The sequence below is a fragment of the Diceros bicornis genome, chromosome 6 (assembly GCF_020826845.1).
Source record: "Diceros bicornis minor isolate mBicDic1 chromosome 6, mDicBic1.mat.cur, whole genome shotgun sequence".
Taxonomy (NCBI): Eukaryota; Metazoa; Chordata; class Mammalia; order Perissodactyla; family Rhinocerotidae; genus Diceros; species Diceros bicornis.
The window spans coordinates 75,386,610-75,402,456 of NC_080745.1; positions in this window are offsets into that span (position 1 = coordinate 75,386,610).

Consider the following 15,847-nt stretch of genomic DNA (forward strand, 5'->3'; position numbering starts at 1 on the left):
ATACTATTCAGCCATAAAAAGAAGGAAATTCTGCCTTTTCTGACAACATGGATGGATCTTGAGTCCATTATACTAAGTGAAATAAATCAGACAGAGAAAGACAAATGCTGTATGTTCTCACTTATATGTACAATCTAAAAAAGCTAAAATTATAGTAATAGAGAGTAGAATGGTGGTTTCCAGGGTTTGGGGGAAATGCAGAGATGTTGATCAAATGATGCAAACCTCCAACTATAAGATAAGTAAGTTCTGGGGACCCGATGTACAGCATGGTGACCATAATTAACAATACTGTATTTAATACTTGAAAGTTGTTTAGAGAGTAGATCTTCGATATTATTACCAGGTACAAAAAAATGGTTATTGTATGAGGCAGTGGAGGTGTTAACTAATATTTTTATAATCATTTCACAATATATCCATGTATCAAATCAAATCATCATATTGCACACCTTAAACTTACATATGTCATATGGCAATAATATCTCAGTAAATAAAATATCTCAGTGAAAAAATAAAAGAAGAGAGCTCAGACTCATCACCCTGCCCTGACTCCTTGCTGCCCATTATATTTTACAACTTTATGTGTTCTCTTAATGTTTGCATCCATATAACTAAAGTCCCAAGTAACATATGTTTCATATACTAGAATGGAAAGAACCACAGCCCCCATTAAGAGGGACATAAAAAAGGAAAATGGTAATCTAGGGCACTCTCAGGCAATAATTTGGAACCATAAAGGGAACAAAGTCAAAGCTACTATGTAAATACAAAGGAATCTAAGTTTGAAATAAAGGGTGTTGGATACAAAGTTCAGGCATTAAAAAAAGGAGAGGGAAAAGATTTTGCAGTTTTTTGCCTGTTAAGATAGTGCCTCAATTCTGTTTGAATATTAGTCCTCCACAGGGCTAGGGGCTTAGAGTGTGATAATTGACCTCACCCCTGTCTTCACTCCTGAGTTTAACATCAACTTTGAAAAACCCAGTAGTCAGACAGATGGAGATCAATATATCAGCCTAATTACCAATAAAGCTGATTGCAAGAGGTGGCTTGGATGTGTGAACACTGTCAGACTTCCTAATATGTGTCTCTTAAATCAAGACCTCAGAGAGGTCTCACCTGAGTGAGAATGTGAATATAAAAGAAGACACATTCCATATTGATGCTCCTCATATCCACAGTAGAGAGTGAGAGACTCAATATACAAATGGATAATGGCCAGACCATATATAAAAATAGAACTCTGATCCACAACCTGTAGCAACCAGCCCAGAGAACCAATCCATTATCTATAGTAACTAGACCAGGAAGCCAGTCTGCTATCTATAAGACAGACTTGTAGGAAGTCTGCTATTTCTAGTAACTGGTCCAGGGAGCCAAACAATAACCCCTGTAAAAATCAGCCCAAAATGGCCAGGACTTCATTAATAACTAACAGCTTCCATAACTTTGTCCCTACTTTCAATTTAGGACCAACCAGAAAAAGCCAAATGTGCCTCCCTAATCAATCATATACAGTGCCCCACTTCCAAAGAGCCTGCCTCCAGCCTCCCTAGGCCAACAGTCTACAATCAGAGCATATCTGAGGCTTTCCTTTTTCCACATAAAGCTTTCCCCACTCCCTTACCTCTTTTCAAATCTCTGCCAAAATACTAAGTGATGGGGGCTGACTCCCTTGCTATAGCAAGCTCTGAATAAATAGCCTTTGCTTGTTCTCATTTGATTGGTCTTCATTTACTTCCACAGGATGTAGAGAAAGAGAAAGGTCACAGGATCTCTCTCTCAAAGGCCACCCTAGGCATTGCCTTGACCTTGGTGTGCAGAGAAGGTAGGAGCAAAGTCAGATGCAAAGGTCCTCTAACAGGCTGCTCTGAAAGAAGAGGACAGTTTCTGCCGGGCTGCTCAATCCTTGCTTCCCAATTTTACTAATTGGATACATCTCTTCCAATACCTTGGAAGGGAGTAAGTGAGTTAGGGGTGAAGAGGAGGAAGTGGAGGGGAAATTCCTTCCCTTGTAGGAGATTTGAGAAGTAGGGAATCAGCGTAATTCTAACATACAGTATTGGGTCTCTGCAACTTTAATTCTTCAACACATCTCAACACTATGTATGGTGTTATCATCATCATTGTCATCATTATCATCATCATCATGGTCAAAGGAAATATGTTGGAATCAAATAAAAACCAAGAAACTGGAAGGCTTCCTGCTGGGCTGCCCTTTGTTATCCTAGGATTATTTTGCCCAGGATCCTTCCCCTGCTTAAAATCTACATAATCAGGAAATGATTACTGAGTTTAATAAGACCTCAAACCCCTCTGACAATCAGTTACTGGGGCCCGTACATAAGGTGACTTTCTCTTAATGCCCCCTGACTTGTGGAGAGAGGAAAGAGCAGAGCAAGCACCCGTTCCCCAAAGACTGAATTACTGGGATTCACAACCCAGGATTGGAGGTTGGAGGTGGGGAAGGATTTCCCTAGTACCTCTCTATCACTTTTGTGATAACAAAGGTGAGAACAAGATGATTCATTATGTAACAACAGCACAGCCTGCCAACAGTGGTCCCTGCGTGAGCAATGTGGGTACAGCTGTGTGCTCACTTCTCCATCTGGGGTGAGCTCAAAATACTCCAAGCAAGGGATTCACATACAGCCCTGCCTGTCAAAACTAGAAACCTTGCCAAAGGCTTGAGAAAGCCACCTTGAGACTAAATAGGACTCATTTTGTTACTCTCAATTCAGAATTTAGAACAGATTTGTACTTGTAGTGATGTCCTAATTGGATAAATAATAGCACCTCCTAGTTGTCAAAATTACTTGCATTAAAACTCAGTTTGAACAATACAATGAAATGTCCTTCTTTGCACACTGTGTCCCAATCATGATGAATGGTGTGGTTATTCTTGTCCATCTTCTTCCTAACATGATTAAGAAGGATCGCTTATTAGACAAAAGTGCAGAACAAAGACAAATGCATCTCCAGCAGAAGACAAAAGTCATTACCTAAACAGATGCACCCAGGTTGTGGGTACAAGTGACACCACAGCACGTTCCTGGGGTGGCCACAGAGCATCAAGTACAGTTCCAGTGTTCACATAAACAGCAGAGCTGTGCTGGTCTGGGAGAAAGTAAATGAGTGAGGAAGGGTTAGAATAAACTTGTGCAAAATAAGAGCCTGTTGTCATTGAGAATCAACTCCAAAATGCAATACTTTCTTACATGTGATCCCCAAATTTTCATCTCTATTCATTTCATAGTAGGGAGTCTTATTTGCTATGGAGTTAGCCCTGGGAGATCAAAGTTTCCCCCAAGGAATTCAAGTCAAGATCTTTTATGGATGGATCAACCAAAAATATTTATTCAGTATCCATAAACAATAAAGGCTCGTGCTAGATATAATAAGCGATATGTGTAATAATATGTCTCAGTCTTTATCTTTAATAGACTTATACTTTAGTTGGGGAGATAATCCTCATAATTATCTTCCTGGCTGAGCTGGCTAACCTTACAAGGAAGCAGAGTGTCACTGGGGAATCAATATCACGAGACCAGAAGTCATCTCATCAGCAACTCAAGATTCAGGTTAAGAATGAGGTGTTCAGAATGAGACAGGTTTACATTCAGTCACTTACTCGCTGTTCTTGAGTAATGTGTTCAACTTCCTTTTGCCTCAGTTTCTAAATCTGTAGAATAGGGTGGATAATACATATGTGTGAGAAATTTTAGCAGAGCCTGTCCGGTAGTTGTGACACAATAGACAACAGTTATTCTTTTTTCTAATTTCAATTAGCACTTGAAAAAAGGACCCAGTGTGTTTAAATTTGTTTATTTTTGCTATTTTGTTGTTATTTTGTTTGTGTTTTTCCTCCCTCATCATGAACCTGAAAGGATGTTCACAGTGAAGATGTGTCTGCTACCTTGGTTGAATTCATGAGCATGTGTGGCTGTGAAGGGGAGCTCTTGTTTCTGAGGATTTGCCAGTATTTGGACTTGGATGGGCCAGGAAACAGCACAGAAGGAGAGCGTGGAGACTTGGATGCATGTCCAGTTTGCTTGTCATTATAAATAGTACTTTAAGCTAACTTGCCTAATCACTTTGAGTCTTGTTTTTTTCATTTATCAAATGGGAAAGATAGAAAGAAACTTCCACTTACTGAGTGTCACATGTTATGATAAGCACAACCTGCATACACTGACTCATTTAATCCCTACTCCAAAGCTTCAACCAGTTTTATCTTTATTTTACAGATCAGGGAGCTGAAGAAAATGGAATCTGGGGCCCAAAGTCTTGCAGCAAGGCAAAGCCATTCAGTAGGAAGACCACAGGCTTGGACTCAGATCAATTCAGCTCAAATGTGTCCTGGCCAGTGCCATCTTGAATAGACTACGCAGCACCTCTCAAACTCAATGCTTTCATCTGTAAGATGGGAATAACAACACATACCGTTTGGGCTTGTCAGTATTAAAATAAAATAATGACTGTGCTAAGTGTCCAGATCAGTTCCTGTACCTAGTTGCATTAAATGGTGCCTATGAGGACCTAGACCACAATCAAAATGGGTCACATGACAAAGGTATATTGGAAATATCTGGATCTGGACACAGGTTCAGAAAATAATACTGGCTTAGATGGGCTTCTTTGAAGGCTTCAACATCATCTCCTGCTCCTCTGCCTTTAATCCTCCTAAAGGAGATAAGTTGCATGGATGTTCCTGACAGAAGGAGAGAGAGCCTTGAGCCCACTTCTGCCTTCCTGTTTAATGACTGGTGTTAATGTCCAGCTCACAGCTTTTCTCAGAGGTGTAGATGGAAAAAGTAGCCATGAAACAAGACCTCCAAGTTTCCATCAGGGCCATGAGATTCATTTAAAAGTATATTTAGTGAGCACCTACCATATGCCGGGTACTCTTCTAAGTGTGCGTTCACAGCAGTAAATAAGACAGACAAAGATCCCCACACTCATGGAGCTTACTATCTAGCAGAGGGAAAGACAATAAACATAATAAATAAGGAAATTATATAACATGTGAGAAAATGATTGAACCACTATGGAAAAAAGAAAAAAAGAGGTTAGGATAAGGGATTGGGAGCATGGGGGATGGGGTAGACTATGACAGCTTTTAAATTGGTTTTCAGGGAGTCTTATCCAACAGGCATCATAATTAATATCACCTCAGAGATAATAGCCTTGAGCTGAATCTGCAGATGTTTAATGCTGCTTTGTGTGAAAAGTGGATTGAAATGATAATTTAAGAATAATTATTTTAATTGATGTTTGAGTATCAGAGAGGCAATGAGCTCTCTGGTGGGATGGGAAGGCGTGCTTGTGCTCAGGGATGTTCAACTTCATTTATTTAAATGAATTTTCCATTCAAGTCTGTTTTCTGGATGCGAGGTAACCCTTCCAAGTAATCGTGAGCTATTCTCTTTACTTAGAAATATCCTCTCATTTGTTCTCTCCTACCGAGCAAAAAGGGTTGAAAGCAGCTGTGAGAAACCTCAAAATCATCAGACTAGAAAAGGAGCGAGCTCAGCCAGGTAGTTAAAATAATGCCATTGTGCTTGTTATTCTGACCTGTTCATATGAAGGTGGCAGAAGTTCATGGAATTTTCTGCCAGTCAGTAGTTAACAGAAACACTTCTCTTTCCAATGAAAAGGATGACACTATGTATACTGCTTATAATTAATTCATGCCTTAATGATGCCAAACGACCACTACAAGTGGAATACAAAACTACCTGGAAAGATGATCAAATTACATTTTAAGTGGGAAAATTGCATGTGTGGTATGATACTATTTTTTGATATTATTGTTTATATATAAATGCAAAGAAACTAAAATATTAACAAAGGCTGTCTCTGGGTGGTAGACTTCAGCCTGATGCTTATTTTCTTTTTATACAATAAACATGTCATTTTTGCAAAAAGAACATATCAACAGTAAAAGTTATATTTAAAACATAATAACAAATAAGTCAGATCATCCATGGATATATTAGCCTTGTCCTCACCAAAAGACTTGAAATACCTTTGACTATTGGACCGCACCCTTATTGTGTATTGAGTGTATGCAGTTTTAGTGGAGGGTCGCACCGCTGATGTGCTAGTAAACATTTAACAAATGGCTCTCTAGCCCACTCCCCTGTCCAAGAAAAAAAAAGCCCTGATTTTAGTGTTTGCTAATTTCCATGGTATATGTAGTCCCTCCATAGCTAATTTCAAGCTATCAATGTCATGTCACTGAATATTGAAAAATCCAGAATTTGGAATCTCTATGTTACATGAAGAAAGAAACCTTACAAGAACAGGTAATTGAGACATAGAACAGCAAACGCCATTCTAGCAAGAGACCCTGCGTTATGTCACTGAATGAGGATTTGGGAAGATACGTTCACAATTGACTCTTGTGAGCCTCTATGTGATATGCTAGTACACCATTGGGTCATGTTCACATCTGCCTGAACACAGATTTAGGCAAGGAGCAAAACTGGTCTTATACATTGTTGGCTCACTGATGCTTCTCTTTTCTCTGGGAAAGGAAGTGGCAGATACAACTACTTATTGTCTTCCACTATGGTAAGGTCTCTGGAAAGCCGCAGGATCTTTTGCTAGTAAAAACTTTCCCGCTCTATTTCTTAACTAACTGTTCTTATATGGTTTAATTTTTTCATTTAATAGTATTGAGATTCGGATTCTAAATTTTTCAATATATGAGTTCCTTACCGAGTGTTTCAGGAACTTCTCAGAGATTCTGTGGGAAGGAGGGAGATAGTCAGTTCAACACAACCTTTGCTATATCAGGGTGGGAGTGGAGATTTAGCTTGAGAGAAAGGCAATAGACATTCACCCTGAAGCCAGATTGTTACATAAAAATCACAGGGCAATGATATTTGCACTGAGGAACCATTTGACGTAGATGGTGGTCGGTGATAGCCAGGAATCCGCAGAGTGAAATAATGACTACCATATACTGGGCATGTACTACATGGCAGGAAGAATCTCAGTCAAATCTTTGTGACAATCTTATGAATTAGGCATTGTTATTAACCCCCGCACTATAGGTAGGGAAACTGCATAGATTTATAAAGATATCAAGGGGTAGAAATCTGATTCAAACCCAAATCAGCCTTATCTGAATCTACCCGAGTGGATTCTCAAAAGCACGACACTATGTGGCCTCCCCAGTGTGTGGGGCAGTTCCTGGAAAGGCCCTGGGTGACAATATACTCTGTCAGAGACACTGCTATGTTTTTTGCAAAACCCATTTCATTTTCTTCCTGGTTACACAGCTAAACTTTATTTTCTAGGTTCCTTGAGATATGTTGGAGCCATGTGACTGAGTCTAGATTAAATGAAATGAGGTCAGAAGTAATGTGGGCCACTCTCGGCCCGTACAAACCCCATGCTCAATGCTCCTTTCTCTTTCCTCCTTCCATGGTGACTTTGGAAGATACATTTTGAACACGGAAATACCAAAAAATGGAAGGAACCTGAGTTTCCGAATGAATGTGGTTAAGTCATGGAGACTTGGATTTATTTGTTACTGCAGCACGGCAGAGTCTACCCTAACTTATCCACACATCTCAGTGAAACCTTTTGGTTAAAAGCAGATGATGTGGCCAGACCCTTGCTCTGCTCAGATGTCCCTCTCAGAGTAGTCCCCCAGACTTCCATAACACAGTCCATATACCTCTATGTTACTGTGTTGAATTGCAGTTTACACTTTCTATGTTTTTTGGTATGTTCCTTTAATGCAGGACTGGCCTCCGGAGCTAGTCCAGGCTGACTGTTGGTTGGCATATTGATTGGACCTCACACATTAGCCTGTAAATGTCTGAAATGAAGGACTGTCAAGAACCAGTACAGCATTTTGAAATTGTTGCAATGTTTCTTTGGAATTGCATTTTTGCTCTCTTCCCTCAAATCCCCAAACCCATGGGGTCCTCTCATCACTGATTCTAGGAAACAAACTCTTTCAATTGAGATTATAAGTCAGTGCCTCACTTCTCCCTGGAAAATTTGCATTTTAAAGCTGACTGAGGAAGGAGAGGCTTTGAGCCCTGGGAAGAGGGTGCAGACAGCTGGAGTTGGTCAAAATTGTTGGGGGACCCTTCTCTGCTCCTGTAAACCCATCCCTTGGCCGGCTGAAGCCATGATAGCACCTGAACTTCCACCTTATTGCACTTATCATGTTTTATGCCCATGCATTTCCATGATTATGTGATGCCTGGTTATCTCCTTACCAGACTGTATGCTCCCTAAGGACAGGGATTATAGGTTTTGCTCACACTGCAAGCTCAGTGTCCAGCACAGACCTGTTGTTATGCTGTGGGTGCTGAATGCGTAAGACTGCCCTGGTGCCCAGAGTCAGGCTGTAGGCTCAGAAATGTTCTACTAGGAAGTGAAGAGGAGAACTGCGCTAGACACTTACAGGTTTTCTCATTTAAAACCTAAGTGAGAAACTTAGAGCCACTCTGTGAGGTACTTATTATCATCCTGATTTTACCTTTTAGAAGAGAGAACAGTTCACTGCTGCTAAGTGATGATATTGGGATTTGGCCAGGGTCTGGCAGACACCAGGGTTTCTGCTCTTTCCATCAAACCTCTCTCCTTCCACATTCTCAGCCAGTCAATTGGGGTCAGAATGGAGTAAGAGGTTAGAATAAATAGCCCCGTCTGAGATGCTGGTCCATGAGCCTGACTGAGGCTCCTGGTCCTCACTTTAGACTCCTAGATGGCCCTAGACTCAGTGCTGGGAAGATGCATACATTCTCATGAGCATCTTTTCAGTTCTGGTTGCTGAAAGCAGGCACTGGGGGAGTGAAAAAGCCAGGGGAAAACACAGAAATTCTTTTGAGTCTGCCGAGAGAATGGGATACCCTGAGACTGATGAGAAATTAAAAATACCATAAAGCTTTTTGAAGAATCATGCCACTTTTATCTATCATTACTTTCTTTTTGGGCAACCCTCCTTCTGATTCTCTCTCTCTCCTTATTTCTTGTATATATTACTGATATTCTGCCATGTGTGTTATGGGATACACACCCCACCAATCTTGCCCCACTGACTGGACCGAAGTTTTATACACGGAGCACTCTTGGAGATCCTCGAGTTAGTAGAAAGCCAGAGACCACATTACCACTGACCACATGGCTTCTCCTTCCCCTGATCTGCAGATAGCCACCTTACAAAATCCAGACATGTCTTATTTCTCAGCTGGTTAAGACCAATCCCTTTGAGTGTGTGGAGAATCAGCATCAGGCTGATCCACTTTCTGTATCTTCATTTGGCTATCAGAATACATAGTGAATATCCTAAAAATCTCTAGTGTATATTCAAAATCTACGTTTTGTAGATTCAGAATATAGTCACCAAACAATCTTGAACTTGTGAAATAAAGTGCTCTTTGATATCCCTGCTCTCAAAATATACCTAGAAACAAAAGAATCATGCCCACATTGAAGACAAATTTTCCCTTTGATCATGTTTAATGACACTACTTTTACATATTTTATCTGGTTTCCAAGGAGCATTTGGAGGGTGATATTCTATCTTCTGTTGTCCCTTTGCTCTGATTTTTTTGGTTCCAGGGTTCCTTATGTTTCTATATTGAAAGAAATAGTTAATGTATGATGACAGGGTCTGCTGGCAAAACTGAGCTCGACTTAGATAGAGTCCCATTTCCTCCTGTATCGTTCAGAAGAAACAAAAGGAAACTCTGTGAGTTAATAAAATACGAATGCCACGGACTCACTTTCTCTCAGGGGAATCTGAAAAACAACCTTGGCCCTCTTCCCAGCTCATTTAAAAGTGAGAAGTCAATGGAATGAAGCTGTTTGTGCCAAGCAATAATGGTGATAAATAATGCGTGGGCATTTATTATTTCCACAGTCCCTCCCCTCCCTTGATCCAGGCCCTGAGAAAACTTTCTCCTCCTCACGCTCATTCTCTGCCAGCTGAAGGGCCCAGTAAGAAATGATTGGTAGTTCATGCCCATGCTCACCCGGAGCAGAAACTGGGAGTCACGTGTGCTCTGCAGGCCACATAGAAGGATGATGTACCCTGCTGGGATCTGCTCCACATCTCCATTTGACGGAAGAGGCTCCTCCTAACTGCATCTTACAGCAGGCCTGTGTTTCGGGGAATTGGCCTGATGGGAGGATGGATCGAGTTTTCTCAAAAAAATGGCCATCAGGAAAGAAGGAGAAGGTAATGCTTTGTGCTTGTACAGAAGAAAGGGCAGCCAGACCGTGGATTGTCACCCAGTTTGCAACCCATGGTTCCACTCTGCCTTTTTGGAAGAGCAAACTCCAGGTTCTTTGCTCGAAGCACTGGAAGGACAGGTTGACTTGTGTTGGGGGAAGAGGGAGAATCTCCCTCTGCCCTTTTCCTTAAGGTTCTTATGGCTGGCCAAATAATCAACAAGACAGGTTAGCAGGAGAAAATAATACCAAGTCGAATAACATGTATACATGGGAGAAACTCAGAAATGAGCAACTCGTCCCTCTGTCTAATCTGCTTGCTTAAGTATTGCAGCTAAATGTGAGGAACGTGTTGGGGGTGGGTAGTGGTCTGGGACTTCAGAGGCCAGGAAGACAATTCTTTTCAGGGTCATCTATAGATAATGTGGTCAGGGAGAGACAGAGTTTTTGATAAAAGAGGCTTGGTGCCTTTCCTATTGTAACCTCTATCCTACATTATCTTTACAGCCATCATGATAATAACTCCTTCCTGAAACAGATCTTTTGTTTTAAATTCTTTAGGCAGTTTGGGAGGGGAAACTCAAATATTCTTCCTGAGTTCTCTGAGTCCTTATTGTCTTCAGCTCGAAATAATCCGCATACCAGAGTGGTACCTCCTGGGGTAGCTTGGCCTGGGCGCCATCACTTGGATAATCTGGTTCAGACTTTCCCAGCCAGAGGTCCAAGGAACTGGTCCCTCCAGATGCTGGAAGAAAAGACAAAGTGTTCCGTGGGCAACTATGTTTGAGAAATAATTGAGTTTCATTAGCACAGGATTTCTGAGAATCAAAAATATGTGATTCTAAATTGTGAATCTCCAAAAGGGAGGTACAGCAAATGGTGGCTCCCAAACGTAATTGACTGTAGAATTCTCTCGCTAACTTTTTTATAGGAATCACTTACCAGCTGTGTGACCTTGGGCAAGTTACTTAAATGTATTCTTTATTTTCAAAATGGGGAAATTACACTGATTAAATGAGTTAATGTATGTAAAGAACTAAGAATAATGCCATAGAATAGTAAGTACTATGTAAACAATAAATGATTGTTGTTACTATTTTGATTGTTGTTGCAGAATCCGGGATTGCCATGGATTAAGAGTTTAAGAGTTTATGACACATATTTCAAGCATAGTGGAAAGAAATCAGACAGCTATAGTTTCAAATACCAGCTGTCGTTTTCCAGCCGTGTACTCTTGGGGAAGTTTGCTTCTGTACCTTAGCTTCTCCTCTTCAAAACGGGGATGTCGTGGTATCCTGTAGGAGTATTTCGAAATTGAATGAGGTAGGATTACGTATGTAAAGTTCTTAGCACTGTGTCTGCCTGCATATTGTAAGAACTTTCAAACATCACCTACCATCATCATCATCATCCTTTTTATCACTATAGCCATCATCTTAATTAATATTCAAAACAACCCTGCAAATTGAGAATTATTGCAATGGAAATGTAATGGGGTCAGAGGGGTTAAGTCATTTGTCCAAGGCCACTCAGCTAGTAAGAGACAAAATGCAGATTGGACCCCAATTCTATCTGGTTTGAAAATCTCCATATGCCTGAGACATTAAGTGTTTTTAAAAAATCCAAAATCTCTATGCTCCCTATCGTCCCCAACCTCCCTTGCCATTGGGCTGGGTCGAATGAGTGAATCTGGCAGATGGGAAATGACGAGTCATTTCTGGACCAGAACACTTATGCTTTGGTGAGACTCTCTCATCCCTCTCTTCTCTGCCATGACACACTTGGAAGATATATGCTGATTATGATGTGTCACAGACTGAGGGAGGCTGAAATCCTGAGTCACTAGGTGGAGTAGTACCCTCTCCAGCCTTTATTGGGTTAAACCACTAAGATTTTATGGTTTGTTGTGGCGTCTAGCAATGTGTATCACAATACATCATACTCTACCCATTATGCTTAAGATACTGCCCCTGTTCACAAAGAACTCAACAACTAGTGTGGGATATAAGACACACACACATGAAAATACATTTTAAATACTCAAGAGTATGTCAGCAACTATATCATTAGGGATCCAATCAGGAAAACAAAATCACTCTAGGTATATGAAACAGAAGATATTTCACATAGGAATTGATTACAAGGACATTGCAGAGGCTGGAGGATTAAAAGAGGAGAAAATAGAGATACTTATAGCATTTGTGGGAAACTAGTACTATTTCTGGATCCTCGCAGCAAAGATCTACCTGGAGGCCAGTGTGCTGTGCTGCTAAAGCTCCTGCAGTTGGAGCCTGGCTGCCTGAGCATGACCCAGAGGCCTGTGCTCTGAAGCCACTGCTGCTTTTGCTACAGTTGCCAGTCCCGAAACCATTGCTGCCATTGTCACTGCCACCAACACAGCTACTGCAACCAACTTGATTCCTGATGCTGCTGCCGGAAACACTGCCAAAAGCCACCTTCCAACCTCCTTCCTATGCCCTCCATTGGCAGAATCTAAGCCAGTCACAAGGAAGTCAGGGGTGTATTGTTTACTATTCACAGAAGTGCAGCATAGAGGGTGTGGAAGGAGGGATGAGGACAAATGGCTGGCATGGAGTCAAATCAAGCAGTAAGGACAATACTTGCCAAGGAAGCTTAGAGAAGCAATTAGGAAAGACTCTATGGTCAAGGAGCCATGTATCAGATTCTTGTTGCTGCTGTAACAAATAGCCATAAAGTCAGTGGCTTAAAACAGCACAAATGAATTAGTTTACAGTTCTGGAGATCATAAGTCTAAAATGGGACAGCATGGCTGCCTTCCTTTTGGAGACTCTAGGGGAGAAGCTGTTTCCTTACCTTTTCTAGCTTCTAGAGGCCATCCACCTTCTTCAGCTTGTGGCCTTCATCACTTTGACCCCTGCTTCCATCATCACATCTCCTTCTTCTGACTTTGACCCTCCTGCCTTCTCTTATAAGAACCATTGTGGGGGCTGGCCCCATGGCATAGCGGTTAAGCACGCGTGCTCCGCTGCTGGCGGCCCAGGTTCGGATCCTGGGCGCGCACCGTCCCACATCAAGTGGAGGAAGATCAGCATGGATGTTAGCTCAGAGCCAGTCTTCCTCAGCAAAAAGAGGTGGATTGTCATGGATGTTAGCTCAAGGCTGATCTTCCTCACAAAAAAAAATAAATAAATAACCATTGTGATTACATTGTGCCCACTCAGGTAACCCAGGAAAATCTCCCCATCTCAAGATCCTTAGTTACATCTGTGAAGTCCATTTTGCCATGCAAGGTAACATATTCATAGATTTCAGGAATTATATACAGAGGACCATTATCTTACCTACCACAAGAGATTTGGGCCAGATGCTCAAAGGCTGCATAAAATTGAGATGAGTAGAGAAGAGTAAGGGGAGCAGTGAGTTCCAGGCAGGGGAATTGGCAAGTGCAAAGGCACAGGGGCAGAGAAGCATGCAGTCTGGTAGAGGACAGTCTATAAACAGTTGTGACTGGCAGACGGCTTATGTAGGACCACTGTGAAACATAAATCCAGAAAGGAAGTTGTGGACCAGATGCTGCAAAGCATTGATTTTGTAGTTTATGTTGTAGTTAATGGGAAAACTTGAAAGACTATTGAGCAAGGAAATGATGTAAAAAAAACTCCTGTCTAATAATGTAAATAATGTCAATAGCTAAGATTTATTGAGACTGCCAGGCATTGGGTTGAGTATTCACATTCAATAGCTCATTAACCTACATGACAGTCCTGTGAGATGGGAACCATTAAGATCTCCACTGAGCAGATGAGGAAACTGAGGCCAGGAGAAGTTTAGAGATGTTCCCAAAGCCATTTGTTTGGTAAGTCAGGGAACTGCAATTTAAATCAACTAATCTGCCTTTGGAGTCTGAGTTCTTAACCCCTGTCTTAGTCTACTCAGGCTGCCATAACAAAATACCATAGAATGGGTGGCTTAAACAACAGAAATTTATTTTCTCACAGTTCTGGAGGCTGGAACGTCCAAGATCAAGGTTCTGACTGATTTGGTTTCTGGTGAGAGCTATCTTCCTGGCTTGCAGATATGTCTCACTGTGTCCTCATATGCAGAGAGAGAGAGCAAGCTCTCTGATGTCTCTTTTTATGAGGGCACTAATCCCATCATGAGGGTCCCATCCTCATGATCTTATCTAAACCTAGTTGTCTCCCAAAGGCCCCATTTTCAAATACCAGCACGTTAGAGATTAGGGCTTCAACATACAAATTTGCTGGGGGACACTACTCAGTCCATAGCAACCCCTAAGTAAGTGTAAATCCATAGAAGAAGTAGATTAGACCAGAACTGGATTTCTCAAATGCTTCCATTTTCTAGAATCTCCTAGACAAACTTTGGAGAAGTTAATTTTGAAATTTCATGAACAGAAAAAGAATGGGAATTACAACAACAATAAAGTGTCATTTCACTCCTATCAGATGGATGAACATTTAAAACTGACAACACCAAGTATGGGTGCAGATATGGTGTATGGGAACTCATATCCTGGTGACAAGAGAGTGATGCCTACGTTTTGGAGAGTAAATTGACAACACCTCATAAAGGGGAAGATGCTCATACCCCATAAGCTGGCAATTCTACTTCTTAATATATTAATAGAGGAACCATGTTACAATTATGTAGGAAGACATTTACCAATATGTTTCTTGTAAACATATTTTGCTGTGTGTGACTGCAAAATAGTAAAAACAAGCAAGCCTTCTATTAGTGGGGAGAGAGATAAATAACTGATGGTTTATTCCAATGTTAGAATAGCATATAACAGCTAAAATGAATAAACTTGAGCTCATCTATCAACATGGGTGGATCCCAAAAACATAATATTGAAAGAAAAATATAAAATAAGGCATACAATATTGGCTAAAATGCACATAAATTTTTAACACACAAAAATTTAGTGTATATTTTTTGTGGATACATATACACATAGTAAAATTACAAAAACACCCATGGGAGTAACGCCCATGAAGTGTAGGTACGTGAAGAGGGTGGGGAAGTGAGAGTAGGGCTTTAGCTTTACCTGCAACATTTTATTTCTTGGGGAGAAAAATAGACACCTGAAGAGTATTTGTAAAACGTTAACATCTGCAAATCTGAGTGGGAAAGATGTTTGTGTTGTATTGTTTTCTGAACTAGTATGTTTTCATTCTATAAAATATCCAAATTCTTTCATAATTTAAAATAATTAGGAAAGAAATCAAGGGGACTTAATAATAATAATGCTCAGCTCCTCAGGCTGATTTGAAGATTGAATGAGATACTATATCTAAACCATCTTGCACCGGTCTGTCTCTAGAGGCAAGACTATGGCCTCAGGGAAAGAACGTTCCCTTCCCAGATTTTCTGTCACACCTTGACAATTATGTATGATCTATGGACTTTATATCTTTTATTTTATTTTATCATCATAACAAGCTAGTGGATACAGCAGATATCATTATTCTCATTTTAATACACTGGGGCTAAGAAATGAATGTAGGTGGTTCTAGGCAGGCTGGAGGAGGAACCATGTCTCTGTCTCCTGACACCTGACCATGGCTTTTCCCACTATCTCCCCAAGATGGGGCAGTAGTGGCTTGTCAAGGGCTGGAGCAAGTTCTTCTCCCTGCAGTGT